Genomic DNA, 17,075 nt, shown 5'->3' with positions numbered 1-17,075 from the left:
ACTACCTGAATTCAGGTATTCAGCATCTCTAGATTGGACTACTATAGTAGCTTTTGATTTTGCTCCTTTAATCCATCATTCCCTCCTTTCTTGAAACACTTATCATGTCATTTTTGCCTTTAAAAGAATTACATTAGGGGCTGGCCCCGTGGCCAAGTGGTTAAGTTCACGCGCTCCACTGCAGGTGGCCCAGTGTTTCGTTGGTTCGAATCCTGGGCGCGGACATGGCGCTGCTCATCAAACCACGCTGAGGCAGCGTCCCACATGCCACAACTAGAAGGACCCACAACTAAGAATATACAACTATGTACCGGGGGCCTTTGGGGAGAAAAAGGAAAAACAAAATCTTTAAAAAAAAAAAAAAAAAAAGAATCACATTATCTCCATTGCTTAAGATGCGTTCCAGACTCTGACATTGCCTGCCTTTTCAGCCACCTCTCTTGCCACTTGTCTTCCTCCTCTACTCCTCCCAAATCAAATCCTACCGCAGGGAGGGCAAATGTGTCAATTTTGATTAATTGGAAGTAGATGCCTGGAACAGCATGTTTTGAGGAGAAGTGCGATGACAGATTGGCCATGTCTACCATGAAGGGGTGGTGGTGGTGGCAGCATCTATGAAGTAAACTTGCCGTCCATCTTGCTACACAGATTCAGTGTTTAATTTCCCCAGCGCTGCGTTTGCTTTGCTACCCCATGACTTCTTACTTCCCTAGAACTGAGCTCCTAGACTCACGTTTTGATTCCCTTTCTTAATACTCTCAGTTATCTCATTAAAAAATTATTTAAGGGGCTGGCCTGGTGGCTTAGTGGCTAAGTTCAGGCACTCCACTTAGGCGGCCCAGGATTCACAGGTTCAGATCCTGGGCACGGACCTACACACCACTCATCAAGCCATGCTGTGGCAGCGTCCCACATACAAAATAGAGGAAGGTTAGCACAGATGTTAGCTCAGCGACAATATTCCTCAAGCAAAAGGAGGAAGATTGGCAACAGATGTTAGCTCAGGAACAATCTTCCTTACCAATAAATAAATAAATAAATAAATAAGTAGGAGGTACCATTAAAAAAAGAATATTACAAATATATATATTTAATAAATGGTATTTTGACAGTGGATGGGCAATCAGATCCATGCTTTACATGATACACCAAATGTATATGAAAGATCAAACATAAATGTAAAAAGGCAGAGCTATAGATATTCCAGAATGTAACATGGAAGAATTCGTTTACAGTCTGTGGGGAAGGCCATTCTAACTATGACTAAAAATTCTGAAATCATAACAGAAAAAGTGATAAGTTTCCGTCTATGAAAACCAAAAGCAACTGTAAGGTAAAAACAAACAAACAAGCAAACAAGCAAAAACTCCAGAGTACTATTAAATGCAAAAGACTGGAAGAATTTTCAGCAAATCATATCAAAAAATATAATATCTTTAATACCTAAAGAGCTCTTAGAAATCAATAAGAAAATTAATAAGAACCCAATATAAAAATGGTCAAAGATGATGAAAACAGGAAGTTTACAGAAAAAAATAAAAGTGGCTCTTAAACGTATCAAAAGATGTTCAAATTCACTCATAATAAGAGAGATCCAGGGGCTGGCCCTGTGGCCGAGTGATTAAGTTCGTGAATTCTGCTTCAGTGGCCCAGGGTTTTGCTGGTTCAGCTCCTGGGCACGGACATGGGACCACTCATCAAGTCATGCTGAGGTGGTGTCCCACATGCCACAACCAGAAGGACCTACAACTAGAATATACAGCTACATACTGGGGGCCTTTGGGGAGAAGAATTAAAAAAAAAAAAAAAGATTGACAACAGATGTTAGCTCAGGTGCCAATCTTAAAAGAAAAAAGAGAGAGATCCAAATTAAAACTATTACGATACCATTATTTTTACTATCACATCTGAAAAACATCCAAAACGTTGATAACACACTATTGGGGAGGCAATAGGAGAAAAAGGGTTCTCAAATATTTCTGATGAGAATATAAAATGGTACAATGCTTATAGAAGGCAATCGAACAATACCTCTCAAAATTACAAGTTCACATGCTCATGATTTAGCAATTTCTCTTCTGGAAAATGATCTTACAGATATACTTTCATATGTGAAAAATGTCTAAGTACAAGATTATTCATTGTGGCATTGTTTGCAATAAAATATTATAAGCAACCCAACTATTGGGAACATACTAGTTAAAATAGCCACATAATTGAATGATGCTCAGCTTTAATACAAGTTTTTTCTTACAAAAAATAGGAAAGCTCTCTCTGTGCTGAAGTGAAAAATACAGACTATAGTCATGCATCACTCAGTGATGGGGATATGTTCTGATAAATGTGTCCTTAGACAATTTTGTCGTTATGCCAACATACAGAGTACTTACACAAACCTAGATGGTATAGCCCACTACACACCCAGGCTATTTGGTATTAATCTTATGGGACCACCGTCGTATATGCGGTCTATTGTTACACAACACATGACTGTAAATTGTTAAGGGGGAAAAAGCATGGTTCAGAAGTGAAAATACAATGCTTAGCATGCATTTGCTGGAACATGCTTAAAGAGACTCTGAAAGGATACACAAGTAACTAATATTAGTTGGCGCCTCTCTGGGAACCTGAGTGGATGGAGGATAGGAAGAGGCAGACTTTCGATTGAAAAAATTTTAATTTCTTTTAAAAATCATGCAAATGCTACAGTTTTCTCTATCTAGAATGTTCTTCACCTTCGTTTACCACCTCCGCCTAGTTGTATATTCTTCAGATTTCAGCCATTTCCTCAAAAAGACTTTCCAATCTGGAAAAGTTCAGATTCCCTCATGTCTTGGTTAAAGTCTGACATTTGTTTTTGTAAGAAGTCACTTATGGATGTCTGTCTCCCTCATTAGACTGTGAAGCTCCTAGAGGCAGAGAGGGAACACGTCTGTTTTTGCACGCTTCACCACAGCCTGGCCTGCTTGGCACACCAGCTGTATGTGAATGTTTGCTGAATGAAGAAATGCATGCTCAGGGCACTGCGTGGGGCCACTGGCTGGGAAACCACATGGAAAGATAAAAGAGGTGAGGCAATGTCTGCCTTTCGCTAGTTTATCAACTAGGGAGGTGAAGATAAATACACATAACAGTTATAGGTAAAATGTGGTCATTGCCTTAGGGGTTATGAATAAAGTTGTATGGGATTTCCAGCAAGATGACTGCCAGAACTATTTTTTAAATGTATTATATATCCAAAAATTGCAGTAGTATTTGAAAAGGGGTTTTGAAAGACTCATGTGATTTCCTCAAGAAAGGGCAGGGTATTTAATTCAGAAAATCAAATGCCTACAAGGGCCAGGCAGGGGAAGCATATAAATGAATGGATTGCCAAGTGAAAACTGATTAAAAACAAGATCTGGAGGTTCTTAAAGCTGGCTGCATATTAGCATCACCTGGGAGATTTAGACAATCCCTATGATCAGGCCATTAACTGAGGCCAATTCAATTAGAAACCTGGGATGGAGTGGGGGTGGGGGGTGGGAGGATGGGATGGAGGTGGAACCCAGGCATCCATAGTTTAAAAAAAACTGACAGGTGATAATAATGCGGAAGAGCAGCATTCTCATTACCTGTGAGTTGTTAAAAACGCAGAACCCCAGGCCTCACCCTGGACTTACGGAATCAGAATCTGCACTGTGACAACATCTCCAGTGATTCTCGTGTCCTCTGTAAGTTTGAGGAGTCCTGCTCTAGAGAACTTTGTCCTCTTCCAAGGGAGTGGCCATTCCTTAGGTAGTATCAGTGGTTCCCTGTGGGATTGCAGACCCCATAGTTGTAGATATTCTAATTTTTCCATTTATACTCCTGGCAACAACGCAAATAATCGAAATCAGGTGGAAGCCATCAAAAGCGGACTGGGACCTCCCAGTTTGCCAGAGAGGGAATAGTGAATTAGCGGAGTTTATCTAAAGCTTAGGTTATTTTAAGGCAGAAGTTTCTCAATGTGGGTTTTTTGGTATTTATGTAAAAAGATTTTTTTTGAGCAGCTAAAGCATCCCTGCCAACAATATCATCTGGCAAAGTTCAGGATGTAATGCTGCTCTCGTTTAGGGGGGAGGGGTTTTGGAGCACCACCTGCTCAACGCTCCTTCCTGACTCCCTTCAGCAAAATTGAAGCGTACCTTGGAAATAAAGCTATCAAAGTCTGGAAGGCTTGGAACGCTTATTTAAGTAAATTAAGTAAAGCTTATTTACTTAATTTTGGCAATGTCCAGTCACCCGATATTTTTAAAGCCAGGGTTATAACTGCAATACAAACAAAATAGAACAGTTGCTCCCTCATGATCTGGCTGGAAATATAAGTGGCACGAAGAGAACAGTTGAAGACTTTTACTCAACAAATACTTGTCGAGCTCCTACTATGTATCAGGTGCTATTCCAAGTCTTTTAACTTCATCCCTTCCATGGTCCCCTTGGCCAACCAGCCTGCCTCCAGGAAAACTGATGTCATTGCTCCTCCAATGAATGATCTCAGAAGATAAAAGTGCACATGAGTCAGAGCAGCCCCTATCTCCAACTCTGAGACTGTCAGAGTTGGAGAAAACTGAGGACCACTGAGATTGGGGGGCAGAACAAAGGCAGGAAGGGGAGTTCAGAGCAGGTAAAGATACACCCAGAAAGTCTCCTTCTAGCTCTACATTGCTAAAGAGTTGGACAATAGTTACAAAATTTAAAATGGCACACTAGCACATGCCTTTCAAAGAATAAATATCAGCAAACATATTCTCTTGCTTCCACAACCCTTATATGATCTGTTCATCTTTTTTAAGTTGTTGCACTTCATAATATTTTGATCTACTCTATGCTGCTGAAATAGTGTGTAAAATCTATGGATAAATATATGGATTAATTGCAAATGAAAAATCAGTCTAAAGCCTTAACCTGCTGAAGCTCCACTACACTAAAATAAACATAATTATTTCTGAAACACACTAGGTATTTTTGTAAACAATCCGTAAAAGCAAAAATCAAAAACGTGACAAAATCGGTTTCTGCAAGAAGTCTTTTTAAAAGAAATTTCTAAGCACTTTCAAAATTTTATGTGCTCAAAGAATATAATCACTGAGAACTGTACTATCCCCTTTATAATTTTATAGCACGTGCATTTATTGTTGTTTTGATACAAAGCTCACATTTGTTTGTAAGAGGTGCACAGCATAGTAACAGGAAAGGAGAAACAATGTCACGTATTAGACATGGCACACAGGACAAACAGGAAAAAATTCTTTTGCGCTAAAAAGAAAGAGAAAAAAATTACTATCATCAAGGAAGACAAAGGGTATCTCTGAAGAAAAAATAAGTATTTTCTCAGCAGTGAGCCAGGGCGCTTGGGGGTGGAGTGAGGGAACAGGAGGGAACCAGGTCAGAAATTGTTGCTTATGGCCCCTGTGAACAGAACTTCCATTTAGATAACAATCCGCGTGCAGGATGTGCTTAACTTCACTTGTTGGGAGGTAAGCTCAGTCCCTTTCTCCTTCTTTGCATGAATGGGGAAAGCTGTGGGCTGGCGCTCCGCCTCCCACCACAGGAATGTGTGCTATCTGCAGAGTTGTTTTGAAACCTAGAGCGCTTCAAGGAGTTGTATCAACAGGTTTCTCCTTCTCCCTAACACTGAGCCTATTGTAAAGGTCGAATGCAAACCTTGAACGAGTTAAACACTATCACAGGAACTCAAAACCAGCTCTAGCTAGAGTGTTTTTTATTAATGGAATCATAATTTATGTTTTTATCACTTCAGCCTTTTTGAACCCAGAACTATTATACAGCTAACAAAGGGCTGTTTCCTGGCAGCTTCATACAAAGCACATTTTAAGGAAAGCCTTACAGTTGGCCTTGGACTGTTGGTTAGGACAGAGAATTCTTTCCTAGTTGGAGCTACTGATGTAGTTTTTAAGAAAACTCAGGAGCCTCAAAAATGTCCTTCTAAGCACAGTGATAAACGCCGAGCCTTTTATACACTTATTATCTAGTGCATTTCTATGGCCACCACCCTTCAACGCAAATATTTATCTTTTCTCTTTCAACTTTGGCCTATATACTTTCCATTCTGTCTTTAAATAAAACTGCTTCCAGCACAGCATATGAGTGGTTGAGGTAAAATATTCATCATAGAAGATTCACTCAGCCAGCCCTCAACATTGCAGGGGAAAGCAATAGGCAAATTCTAACCATATTTTTAACTTCTACCTGTGATTGTTAAAAACTGGAAATTGACAAGTACCTTTTTCTTGGATTAACTCCTTTCGGTTAAAGAGTTGATGTCTAGAACTTGGCTTGCCATGTTTGTACAGCCATTTGTTACTATTTTCATAACATTTGTAATTTATCTACAGTACCCAGTGGTTACTCTTAAGAGGTTCGATGGCTTGATATAATTTGATTTATCATGAAGCCTCTCAAGTTGATTTGCCATGAATTTAACTGAAAATAACTATAATCTGATTTCAAACATTGAGCAATGATGTTACAAAGAACATGTGTATTTCCCCATAACTAAACAAACAAGAACACAATTAGAAAGAAGCCAACATTGGGGCCAGCCCCATGGCTGAGTGGTTAAGTTCGCGCACTCCGCTTCAGCAGCTCAGAGTTTCGCTAGTTTGGATCCAGGGCGCAGACATGGCATTGCTCACCAGGCCATGCTGAGGTGGCGTCCCACATAGCACAACCAGAGGCACTCACAACTAGAATGTACAGCTATGTACTGGAAGATTTAGGGGAGAAGAAGAAGAAGAAGAAAAAAGATTGGCAATAGATATTAGGGCCAATCTTAAAAAAAACCAAAAAACTATCCTTAATCTTAATGATAGAAAGAAATGAAAATCTCTTTAATAAGAAATAAACTGTTGAGCAAATAATTTGCTAATTACCATGCACTAATTATTTTAATTGACCAGTTTCTTAGATGATATATATATAAAAATTGAAAAGGGATAGCGTTTAGGTAATTGTCTAGATAATTTATTAATGTAGAAGACTCTAGGGCTCCCAGGAACAAACTTGAATGTCTGAGGACTTTCCATATTTGAGGAAGTAACCTGAGTATCAACAAAAGCAGGAAAATCCAGGGGAAGTGAAATAAGGAATCAAAAGTTCAGAGTCAGCAATGGAGATTGCTAGTAACAGTGGCACAAAACAGTGAACGCTTAAGGATGGGTTTCACTGTTTTCCTCAGCCTCTGGGATCTGTTCAAGAGTTTCAAGTCTTTGTGAAATTAAAAACACAAAAAACTCTTAGGAAAAATACTTAAAGTCAACCAAACTTCCTAGTGTACTTGGCCCTGGAACTTGCACTTGACACTGTGATTTTATCAACTTCTTAAAAGGATAAGACAGAGCTCTTTAAATAATTTCCAGAGGGCCTGGAATATTTCCATAAGTGAGCTAAAGAAGTCTGTAATCATGGAAGCACTGCTTATTTAGGCATTGCAAATTAAGATGGTCAGATACCTCTATAAAAGGGGAGTTATGAGTTTAAGGCTTTATACTGACATGCCTACACATTACCCTACCCCTTCCTCTCTCCCCCTGTCTTCCTTCCTTCTTTTCTCCCTTTCTGCCCCTTTCTTTTCTTTTTTCTGGAAAACAGAGGATTTTTATCATCCTTTGAATTCTGGTGCCAAAGAAACCTGAAGAAATAACGTGAGGCAGGATTAAGTGAGTGCCTGTAAACCCTCTCCACAAATTCTGTTCATCACAACGTCCACAAAGAGGGGGCCTGGAGAAAATTAAGAATTTACGTTGGAGATGTTCAGGACAGCTTTACATAAAATAGGTGAATAATGGAAACACCACAAATATTCATCAACAGGAAAGGATAAATTGCGGTACATTCACGTAACAGAATACTACATAACAAAAGAACAAATTATTGATACATGGAACAATTTGAATGAATCTCATTGACTTAATTTTGATCAAAATAAACCAAACACAGAAAAGTATGCACTTTATGGTTCCATTTATATGAAGTTCAAAATTGGGGAAAACCTAGAAGTCAGAAGAGTGTTTCCCAGGAAGAAGATATTGGTTGGGAAGGGACAGCAGGGGGAATTCCGTGTGCTGAAAGTGTCCTAGATCTTGATGTGGTTGAAGCAGACAGGTGTTATCAACATATAAAAATTCATTGAGCAGATTTGTGCACTTTACTGTATGTATGTTATTCTGTAAAGTTTTAAAAATGAAATTAAAGAAAAATCACAGTGGTGGAATTAAAAACAAGTTAGAGAGCCAGCCCTGATGGCCTAGCAGTTACAGATTAGCGCGTTTCACTTCAGTGGCCCAGGTTTGGTTCCCGGGCACAGAACCACACCAGTGTCTGTCAGTAGCCATGCTGTGGTGGCAGCGGCTCACAGAGAAGAACTAGAAAGACTTACAACTGTGTACTGGGGCTTTGGGGAGAAAAAAAAGAGAGAGAGGAAGATTGGTAACAGGTGTTAGCTCAGGGCGACTCTTTCCCAGCAAAAAAAAAAAAACAAGTTAGAAAGCCACCACCAGAATGCCAACCAGTTCAACAAAAGTGAAAGAAATAGTCCCATTTTTACAAATCCAGAGAAATAACAACCTTTCACCCAGGGGATGGAACAGTGACCAACCCAAAGAAGCTTTTCACATTCCCTAGCTTATCAGGCATAGAATGTGGAAAGACAAGCAGAATAAAGAATGATAAGATCTCCCCCCAAAACTAGTAGGGTTTGGGGGCTTCAGTTAATTTTTGGAATTTCTTTGTTAGGGACATCTCCTCACTTGTTGTAGGGAGCACCCTGACTCTCTGTTGAGGGAGATTGTTGCAAAGAGTGACCAGGAGGACAAAGAGGAAATTGACTATCTGGGTTTCAGCTAGGGAATTAAAGTTTGGCCTCAAGTGTACTTTCTTTTTCTTCTTTCTTTTCTTTTCTTTTTTTTTTTTGAGGAAGATTAGCCCTGAGCTAACATCTGTGCCCATCCTCCTCTACTTTATATGTGGGACGCCTGTCATAGCATGGCTTGCCAAGCGGTGCCACGTGCACACCCGGGATCCGAACTGTCTAACCCCAGGCCGCCAAAGCGAACGTGCGCACTTAACCGCTGTGCCACTGGGCCAGCCCCTCAAGTGTACTTTATTGTTCAACACAGCTCAACAAAATGGGAAAAGAGGGAGGGCTGTGGGCAGAAGTGCTGTCCAGGGATGAAAGGTGTGCACATGGTTGGACTTTCCTTTGTGTTCTCGCTGTGAAAAACTACATAATGGGTCTGGTAGATTGGGAGCAAAAGGGCAAGAAACTCAAAGTTATTTTTAGTCGAACTCTCTTAATATAATCCATGTGCCTCTCTTTTTTATAGAACGCTGGCAAAACAAATCCCTATCTTCTTAGCCACTTCTCTTTTCTCTAGGCTTTCTAGAAACACCATGATCCTTTGCTCCAGTCCTCCTCACTGTGGAGCTCCCCAGCCCTGACAGATCGTTTCTAACAGAGAGGCTGTGACTGGTGATGCATGTGTGGAAGGACTGTGGCTTCGCTCTTGCGCATCATGTTCTGGCGTCCCCACGTTGTCTCTGAATTTTTAACCACTGGATTACTGCCTCATTCACCACGAGAAGTACTGCCTATTACACCCTGGCTGCAATTATGGACCATGCTAAACCTGAACGTTTCATTTAAATATATACAAGGGGGGAGGGCACCTACAAATTCAGGGCTTATCTGTGTTAGGTGTTGTATATACGTGATCACACTGAACCCTCATGACACCTCTGTAAACTAAAAATTAGTATCCTTATTTTTAAGTAGAAATCTCAGGTTTCAAGGAACAAAAGTACGCACAGCCAGGGTTCAAGTCCAGGTCCACGTGACTCCAAGATCATTTTATCTCACTATGGCTCAGGCGAAGTGCTTACTCAGCACACGCAGAGCTTAATTGTTCTCTCATCCTACGAAAGGAGCAGAGACGGTATATTAAGTCAGCCAAAAGAGATGGTAATCTCTTGAAGGCAAAGGCTGATTACTCATCTTTTTGTGTGGCATAGAATAAGAATACCTCGATGTGTTAGATGTATCCTTCCAAATGGGGTGCACGTGAGATAAATGTTGATTTTTAAAATAAATTACACACATACACAACACACTTTCTCAAAGCACGTGTAAGCATCTACCTCATTGCTATTACAGATTCAAATTCCTGCAGAGAAAATAAAATTTACTTATTTAAGTAAAAAGTGAAGTCAGTAAAAAGGATGGTTTCAATGCCAAATGATAAGCCAACCAAAAGGATAAAAAACATGGGTACTGAATTACATTTGCTGGTATTTTAAGCTTTAAAGGCACATTGGCTAATATTTCTGTTACACCAGGAATAACAAGCAAGCATAAAGCCTTTCACCGTGTAACTGACCCTAGATGTGGTGTCCCCTCAGAGAAGAGAACATGCAAGTACGAGATGTTCTGCTCATGCAAGACGGAACCTAAATGAGCAGACTACAATCCAACCATTAGGAAAATTACTCAGATGACCAATTCTTTACACAAAGAATCCAAAAGCTGACAGAATACTTTTTCTTTACTTTTTTCCCCCATCTCGTTTCAGTTTCTCTGTGTGGGACAAAAGCACTGAACAAGATTTAAATCCTTCACGCCTTATTTTTTCTGAAACTTAAAGTCTGAAATTAGTTTATTTACATTCAGATTAAGTCAGAATTTGCTACTGAAAGAATTGTACCTGTGTCTTTAGTTGCCGTATTGTTAATGAGTCTTTGCAGTTAAAGACATGCAGGATCCCACGGTGCTGTTCTTTGTTATTCACTTTTTGCTAGTAAGAGTCTCAGTTTGAGTAATTCAGAATGTAAAGTCATATCATAGAAAAACAGGACTTCCTCCAATAACGGAGGCGGCTCCCTTAGCTTTTGGGTAAACTTATCCAGGTTTTCAGGTTTGTGATTCCTAAGTTTCTGCTTCAGAATTCTCCAGGATGAGTTTACTAGCCATCCTAAATTCACCCATCAGTAGTTAATCTCCATGAACTATAAATATGTCTGATTAGGTCAATTTCTGAGACTCTTTAAGAAAAAATAATTTCTTTCTTTCTAGATTTTGCCTCCCTTAATTTGTTTATGTTATCACAGTAAACAGACATTCCTACCGTTTTAATGATGTATAGCTATGCACAGTACATATTTTCTTCATTGCTCTGAATGTTTTCTGACTGTTTACTTTCAGGGTTCCCGACATCTTTTAGAGTAGTCATTACCTGTCAATGTCTACATTGGCTCATTTTTAGGGGGCCAAATATCTCTTTCCATTCATTTTGGGTTATTTTGGAGAACAATCTCAAACTGACTCCTGCATAAACGCCCTTGTCCACGTCATGGTTCTTACACTCGTGTGTATTTGCACATAAATCTCCTTCCTATTCCTACTGCTCCATTTTTAATGATTTCCATAGTCTCAGCACTCTCTTAATTTTAATTCACATTTTTTTCTATTCTTAAGTATGAATTTATGTTATTTCTTCCTTTTGATTGGTAGCCACTTTATTTTAAAGTCTTTAAAGTTTTTACTTTTGGTCCCCATTGAGTCCTGCTGCTGCCGATTCATTAATACACCAAAGGTTAATTGCATGGCACTCTCCGCAAATGGGACACTTCCTGGCGTTCGTGCGTGCATGCGCGCATCTGTTACTCATTGTGCTAAAGACAATGTTACCCCAAAATAAAATATTAAAGTAAATGTTCAACTGTTTAACCTGTAGCATATACATTGCTAAGTAACTATAAAAAAGTGGAAAATAAATGAAACTTACCCTTTAAAGAAGATTTCAATGGATGATTTAGGGTGTTTCCCTTTTTATTTCAGCTCAATCCAATTCAGGTAACAGTTATAGAAGCCTGTCATGTCCAGAGGCTGCCGAGACCACAAAGGGCATAAAACAAGTCCCTCCTCCTAAATTTACATTCATTTAGATTAGTTGGAGTGCTAGGGTTTGCAAACCCCAAGCTTCTATGAGATGTTTTCCTTGAAGAGTGAGTACTAACTGTTTTCCCCAGCCAGTGAGGATCTTAGCTTCTCCCCTTTTAAAGCTTCAGGTTGTTCTTCAACTATTCTTTTTATGTTGTATAGCCCTCGAGGGTTTATATCCGACTTCCATATTTAATGTATTTTAATTCAGCTTTGTAATGATCTATGTATGCATTCATGAGCTCATCTTCCCCTTAGGAGTTACACAGGTAGCAGAGATTAAATTGGCATGCTTTGCTACTTCCTGGCAATTGCAAGTCTGACTTCATGAATACCTTTATTCCTGTGCTTGCATCCAAAAGTTCCAGAGAGTGTGATTACTTGATTAAATAAATAACACAAGATCTTTTGGACTGATCCTTTCATAACACCACGACTACAGTAAATGGGCAGCACACACATCCCGGCTTTTCCTCTGCCTTACATGCTCCCCACTCCAACTTTTTTATTCCTGTGAGTGAAAGCTTTGAAAGCTGGCAAGGTTTGTATCCTTTCTCAGAGCATGCATTAGGTATATTCTGTGAATAGTTGGTCTACCTCATTGGCCCGAGGCAGAACAATACATTTTGCATTTGAAGAGAAAGAAGCGTTTTCCCTCCCATTACTCTCTCCTTTTGGCAGGGAAGTGGGAATGGAAGAGAGAGGCGTGAGTGGGAGAGAAGTAATGCCCAAAACAGAAGCCAGTGAAACTTGATCCAACTGTCTGTGCCGCCTTCAAGGAGGTCATGGTCTGCAGGCCTTAATTGAAATGATATCATATCCCACCTCCTATCACCAACTTCCCAAATATTCCCCACACCCCCTCCCCCAGCCGAAATCTCTTTCCTCATTTAAATAATTGTCCTACTCTATAATACGGTCATTTCCGTATCTCTCCCCTCCCCATCAAGATTCTGATACACTTTGTTCTCTTTGCCTCTAGCCCTTAGCCTGCTCCTAGGCTTTCCATAAATGTTTATGAACTGAAATAAATTGCTTGGCCTTACTCAGAATCGGCTTTTCTAGCATGTAGAAAAAAGTTATCTCGGCTGATACCTTCCTCTTCACTGCACACTATTAAAGTATGGTGACCAAATACAACATAAAGAAAAGAAAAGTACCATGGTTGACTTTTAAACTGCAGCATAAGAAATTTTAATTATTTTTTCTTGAAAGAGCTCAAGATGACTCGTTCTCACTGTTTGGTGGTGTAGGCCTCAAGATACAGACAGAAGTGTTTTTGTGATTTTAAGTACTTTCTGGCTAGCATGGATAACAATCGAGGGTAATCAAAACACATTAAGTGCAACTTTCACAAGTTTACAAAATAACGCGCAGCTTAAACGTGAGCTGGTTTTCAGCCAAATCTACACAGTGCACAGGATTGAAAAGAAGGCAGTGAACCACCAGCTTATGTGTCTCTATGCTACTCCACATTCACATCTTGAAAAGTCACAGACTAAGTTGCCTCAATTTCATCATTTGCAAAGATGGGCTTTCTCAGGGAAGGGAGAGCCAGGCTAGCTACCAGGCCATCAGCAGTGAGGCACAGGCATGCGAGCAAACGTTCTATTGGCAGGAGGTCAGTGTGTCTGATTGGTTTATGAAGCGATATTAGGATTTTAAACAGAAGATCAGAATATCCTGTTGTATCTGAGTCTTGTTATAAATAATTACTATTAGATTTTGGACCTCTTGGAGTCAACTTATTTATCTTTATTTCTTCCCTGTCGCCTAGGCTGTCACATGTATTTTTGAATGAAAAATTTTAAAAGCTATAATGCAATTTGCTATATACCTTGAAATGCTATGTATATTTTAGATAATTACCATGAGGGTCTACCTAGCAAGTAAATACTAGTAGCCTAGATATGTATGAAATTGATTATGAAAATTTGTTTGATCGTTTGGAATGAGACAATGTGGTACACATTTCTGACATCAGGTTCAAGGTGCAGTTGCCTATGCATTTTCCTGGTAGAAAATGACCTTCCCAAATGGCCAGGGCTCTGAGCCACCACAACAGCAGCCTTTCAAAACTTAAAGGCTAATCTAAGGACAGCTAATCTTTGACAAAGGAGCTGAGGGCCTACAATGGAGGAAAGAAAGTCTCTTCAACAAATGGTACTGGGAAAACTGGACAGCCACATGTAAAATAATGAAAATCAACCATTCTTTTTCACCATTTACTAAAATAAACTCAAAATAGATCAAAGACCTAAAGATTAGGCCTGAAACAATAAGTCTTCTAGAAGAGAATATCGGCAGTACACTCTTTGACATCAGCTTCAAAAGAATCTTTTTGGACACCATAACCCCACACATGAGGGAAACAATAGAAAGAATAAACAAATGGGACTTCATCAGATTAAAGAGCTTCTTCAAGGCAAATGAAAGAAGGATTGAAACAAAAAAACAGCCCACTAATTGGGAAAAAATATTCACAAGTTATTTCTCCGACAAAGGGTTAATCTCCATAATATACAAAGAACTCTCACAACTCAACAATAAAAAATCAAACAACCCAATTACAAAATGGGCAGGGGACATGAACAGACATTTCTCCAAAGAAGATATACGGATGGCCAATAGACACATGAAAAGATGCTCATCCCCACTAATCATCAGGGAAATGCAAATCAAAACTACACTAAGATATCACCTTACACCTGTTAGAATGGCAAAAATATCCAAAACCAAGAGTGACAAATGTTGGAGAGGCTGTGGAGAAAAGGGAACCCTCATACACTGTTGGTGGGAATGCAAACTGGTGCAACCACTATGGAAAACAGTATGGAGATTCCTTGAAAAGTTAGGAATAGAAATACCTTATGACCCAGCCATCCCACTACTGGGTATCTATCCCTAAGAACCTGAAATCAGCAATTCCAAAAGTTCCATGCACCCCTATGTTCATCGCAGCATTATTCACAATAGCCAAGTCATGGAACAAACCTAAGTGCCCAGCAACTGATGATTGGATAAAGAAGTTGTGGTATATATATACAATGGAATACTACTCAGCTATAAAAAAGGATAACATCATCCCATTCACAACAACTTGGATAGACTTTGAGAGTATTATGTTGAGTGAAATAAGCCAGACAGAGAAAGACGAACTCTGTATGACTCCACTCATAGGTGGTAGTTAACATATGGACAAAGAGAACTGATCGGTGGTTGCCAGGGAAAGGGGAGTGGGGGGAGGGCACTAGGGGTGAAGTGGTGTACCTACAACATGACTAATAATGATGTACAACTGTAATTTCACAAGGATGTTAACTTTCATAACCTTAATTAAAAAAAAAAAAAACTTAAAGGCTAAGAAGGTTGCCATTTTAAGGGATCAGTAAAACTTTGAGGGAAAAAAATCCCACCAAAGACTGAGCGTTGTTCAGTGTTGAGCTACATAACCAGACGTCCATGCCTTGCTGAGCGTGGGAACCAGCCTGCTCCCACCCCAGGGACATGGAAGCCGTGTAGTAGGCAGCTGGGTGCCCATAGTATGGGAGTAAGCACCAACGAGGAAGCAAAATAAGGTCATGGACATGGAGGCTGCTATTTACTAGATTAGAACACAGGCAGAACCAGAAATCCTCCACCTTCTGGAAAGACCAAAGGCAGAATGGGCCATGAGACCCAGGCTAAGCGATTTTGTAATAGATGCTTATAGTTTGCATCTCTTGCTCCATCTCACTGTGTTTAAGATAAAGACGTGTTTAATAAGGTTTAAGAGTGTGATACCTGGGGGTAGACAGAACTGGGTTCGAGTCCTGACATTGTCATTTTGTTGTGTAAGTTATACAACCACCCCCCCATACCCAAGTCTGTTTTCTTATTTGTAAAATGGAATAATAATTATACCTACTTCATAGGGTACTTGTTGTGCAGGTTGGATGATATAACATATGTAAATTAAGCACTTAGCACAGTGCCTAGCATTCTCAGAAAGTGTCAGCTGAAAACACACGATGAGGGGGCTGGCCAGTGGTGTAGTGATTAAGTTCCCACGCTCCACTTTGCCGGCCAGGGATTCGTGGGTTTGGATCCTGGGCACGGACCTACACACTGTTCCTCAAGCCTTGCTATGGAGGAATCCCACACGCAAAATAGAGAAAGATTGGCACAGATGTTAGCTCAGGGCGAATCTTCCTCAAGCAAAAAGAGGAAGATTGGTAACAGATTGGTAATCTTCCTCACCCAAAATAAATAAATAAATAAATAAATAAATAAATAAATAAAAATAAAAACAAACGCTAAAACATCAACTGCTCAGCCTTATCTGTATCTATTATCTGTAAAAAGGTGACAGAGTCAAAGAAAGCCCCTGTAGTGCAGGAAAATCAAATAGATTGTGTCCCTCTGAACAAGGGCTGTCCACCCTCTGTCCTCTTGGTATTTTAGATCGCGTTCGTACCTCCCATCCCTGTCACTGTCAGAGGATGCTGAAGACATTCCTTCATTCAAATGTTTAATAAGTGCCAACTCTGTGTCAGGTATCAGCTATGTGTTGGGGGTGTATTGGTGAACACCTCAAAGACAGTTGAAAAGGTAGGTAATAAATGAGACACACACAAATACAATTGTCACTTGTAAGACGAAAAACAGTGGAACTGCAGTCTAGATGAGTTGACAAGAGAACTTCCTCTCTGAGGAAGGGAAATTTAGGCTAAGATCCCAAAGATATGAGCAGACATGGTTTCTCTCCACACTTTATGGCCTTTCTCACAGCACTTGTGGCAATTGCCAGCCTTATCTGTCCGGTAACTCCCCTATAGTTGTTGGCTATCCGAATCCACAGGTGATCTCAAGAGACATCCAGGACAGCCTGTTTCCTGCCAAGAGTGACCCTGGGGTCATGATCATAGATGTAGCCACAGGGCAGCCAGACAGACCCTTGTGCAGGGTGTCAGTACCTAAGGACACTAGGCAGGCCGAGTGCCCTGGCACAGGGCTGCATTCACCTGACTCTGAGGAAGGGATGCCTTTCAACTTCACACAACCAGAATTAGCTGGAGGCCCTGTGCAGCCTCACAATAAAGCGCACTCAAAAGCCACTGAA

At 40.1% G+C, this 17,075-nt stretch overlaps 1 protein-coding gene and 1 long non-coding RNA gene across 3 annotated transcripts in view; one reads left to right on the top strand and one right to left on the bottom strand.

The window, feature by feature from the left end:
- LOC124237923 (uncharacterized) overlaps positions 1–17,075 on the top strand; it is a 63,911-nt gene that overhangs the window by 26,909 nt on the left and 19,927 nt on the right. The window contains exons 4-5 of one of the 2 annotated variants that reach the window (XR_006888180.1): positions 2,898–3,069; positions 9,417–11,807. This is a non-coding gene — a long non-coding RNA (uncharacterized LOC124237923). Of the gene's footprint in view, positions 1–2,897; positions 3,070–9,416; positions 11,808–17,075 lie in introns of those variants that run through there. The other variant, XR_006888179.1, reaches the window with a different exon arrangement.
- LOC124237922 (zinc transporter ZIP10-like) overlaps positions 1–17,075 on the bottom strand; it is a 123,725-nt gene that overhangs the window by 87,405 nt on the left and 19,245 nt on the right. The gene's annotated exons all lie outside the window — the stretch shown is intronic.

This window comes from Equus quagga, chromosome 4, assembly GCF_021613505.1.
Source record: "Equus quagga isolate Etosha38 chromosome 4, UCLA_HA_Equagga_1.0, whole genome shotgun sequence".
Taxonomy (NCBI): domain Eukaryota; kingdom Metazoa; phylum Chordata; class Mammalia; order Perissodactyla; family Equidae; genus Equus; species Equus quagga.
This window is presented reverse-complemented; position numbering and strand designations above follow the sequence as displayed.